At 44.4% G+C, this 2,815-nt stretch overlaps 1 pseudogene; it reads left to right on the top strand.

Moving 5' to 3' along the window:
- Nucleotides 1–595: 595 nt before the first annotated feature.
- LOC116253345 (xanthotoxin 5-hydroxylase CYP82C4-like) lies at nucleotides 596–2,276 on the top strand (annotated as a pseudogene).
- The last annotated feature ends 539 nt before the right edge of the window (nucleotides 2,277–2,815 follow it).

Below are 2,815 nucleotides of genomic sequence, written 5' to 3'. Positions count from 1 at the left end.
ATCATCTAACAATTAAATTGTTGTTCAAATTGCTGAGATAGGCTTTTATGAAAGCCGCTGAAAGCCAGCAGAGTAGAATTATCATGGATAATACAGTAACAAAAAATCTATTTCTTGCTTTGTTTTATTTTTATTTTCAATTTTACTAATTTTTTGCCCTTGGGTTTTGATACTTTTAAAGCTATAAATTTTAATTTGATCAATTTATTCACAAGAAATTCTCATGACTTAGATTGGATCTACCCAAAACCAATATAACAATGAAAACAATAATGGGAACCGTCACCTGCACAACCATCACTTTCTCCCACCGAACCCACCTTCATCGATTCATCACTACCTCAACATCCACTGCCAATCCATACAATTTATCTACTGTAATATATTTGTTAAGAATAGTCAGATTCAAATTTCTCACTCTCTTCTTGTTGTAACAAAAGAGATTCCTTAGAATATAGAAAATGATCTAGAGAGTGTGGCGTGCTATCCTTCTATTTTAAGAGTTATTCAGCTTAGATTCATAACGAGGGGCTAGTCGAGAATTATATATAGCAGAACCTGTAGGCATTTTTTGCTGTGCATCAGATCGAAAAACATGGCCCACCTAATTCCGTCCCCTGAGACATTCACACCCCCCCTACTCACCAGCGCCTGTTTCTTGTTTGTGTTCCTTTTTATGCTCCAATCGATGTTCATGAAGAGAAAGCGTGCTGCAGCTCAGCCCCCCATGCCTGCAGGATGGTTGCCGGTTATCAGTCACCTGCACCTGGTCTCCTCCAAACCTCAAGTTCTGAAGGAGACCTTCTCACGCTGGCATGAAGAGTATGGGCCTGTCCTCATGCTCCAACTGGGACTTCGCCGGGTGCTGCTTGTGAGCAGCTGGGAGATGGCCAAGCTGGGAGATGGCCAAGGAGTGTTTCACCACCAATGACCTTGCCTTCAGCAACCGGCCGCTCTTTGCCGCTGCCAAGTACTTGTCCGACGACGGATACATGTTTGCCTTTGCCCCCTATGGAGATCACTGGCGCGAGATGAGAAAGATAGCAGCGGGGGAGATGCTCTCCAACCAGCGAATTAGATCCTTCGGAGATCTCCGAGCGTCCGAGATCGATGCACAAGTCAGTCGGATCTACAGGTTGTGGCTTGTGAACGACCAACAGTCGTTGAAGGTGGATATGAGGAAGTTGCTGGAGGAGCTCACGTTCAACATGGTGGCCCGGACGGTCGCCGGTGACGAATGCGCCATCGGCCGAGGAGGCAACGACGATAAGGCACGTGAGTTGGCTCGATGCGTAGAGGAGGCCATGAAACTCTTTGCGGTGTTTGTGGTGTCCGACTTTTTCCCGTTTCTTGAGGTGCTTGACATCAAAGGATGGATCGGCACCATGAAAAGGGTCGCGAGGGAGTTGGATGCTTTCATTGGCCGATGCGTGGAGGAACATCGACAGAGAAGGAAGTCCACCTCTGACTACAAAAGCCATGACTTCATCGACCTGTTGCTCTCTTATTTCAGTGAGGATGAAGGGGCCAATCAAGCGATCAAGTCCACTGCCATGGTAAAACTCAATCCAATGTTGCCGGTTCGGTCTAAAGTAAGAAATAACTATATACAAGCGGAAAGTGTAAGCCAGATACGCTTTGAAGCTTGCATGTTTGCTGCCAGTTATATATTCAACATATCCTGCTTAAGAAGAAATGATTTAGGAAATTATATATATTCCGTGGGAGTTAGCAGGCGGGCTAATCTCTATTTTGAGAGTAGAGTGTTAACTTTCTTGAATGCAAAATAAGAGTCACTAATATACATAAATATACAAATTGAAGCACAACAACACTAGACCAAGATGAATGGAGTGGGAGCTCCCATTCTCTACGGTATGGGTCTCCCTCACTCACCTCACATTGAATTTGAACATTATATTATATTTTTAATTTGGTACCCTTTTTTTGAAGTACTTTTATTTTTGTCATTACTTGTATTTATCTTTCACTTTCACTTCCATGCTTTTCAGTCGATGATAACTTCTGGAAAAGACACTACTGCAGCCGCAATGATCCGAACCATGTACTTGCTGCTACTTCATCCCAATGCTCTGAAGAAGGTCCAAGAGGAGCTGGATCACCATGTGGGCAAAGAGAGAATAGTAAATGAGTCTGACCTTAACAACTTGGTCTATTTGCAGGCGGCCATCAAGGAAAGCCTACGCCTGGGCCCACCTACACCTCTGCTAGCACTACGAGAGTCCATAGAGGATTGCCAGGTCGGCGGGTTCTGAGTTCCAGCTGGCACTAGGCTATTGGTCAACTTGTGGAAGATACATCACGATCTGCGGGTTTGGACTGACCCAAATGAGTTTCAACCCGAGCGGTTTCTAGGAAGCAACGTGGACGTGCATGGGAAGCACTTCCATTTTCTCCCGTTCGGATCGGGTCGGAGGATCTGCCCAGGCATCTCATTTGCGCACAGAATAGTGCACATTGCCCTAGCCCGTCTGCTCCAAGGCTTTGACATGAAGCTCCTTTCAGCCGACTCCTCCTTTGATGATGATAACCCGCTAGGGCTTGACACCATCTTAAATGTGCTATTGGCTCCACGCTTACCGCAAGCATAAGGAGTTGTTTGGCAAGAGAAAACTTTTGGTGCTGTCCTATGAACATGCTTAAAAGAATCAAGTAAATTCATAAATACCATTATAAATGTTTTATGAATATACTTCATTTTTTTTAACGAGTTCATGGGATAGTAACAATATGTTGTTGTTGTCAGACTGCCCCTAATAGACTTGGAAGTTCATTGTAATTCATAATGAACGTG

The sequence above is a fragment of the Nymphaea colorata genome, chromosome 4 (assembly GCF_008831285.2).
Source record: "Nymphaea colorata isolate Beijing-Zhang1983 chromosome 4, ASM883128v2, whole genome shotgun sequence".
In the NCBI taxonomy this organism is placed as follows: Eukaryota; Viridiplantae; Streptophyta; class Magnoliopsida; order Nymphaeales; family Nymphaeaceae; genus Nymphaea; species Nymphaea colorata.
The sequence above is the reverse complement of the archived record's forward strand: the minus strand, read 5'-3'. Positions and strand labels throughout refer to the sequence as shown.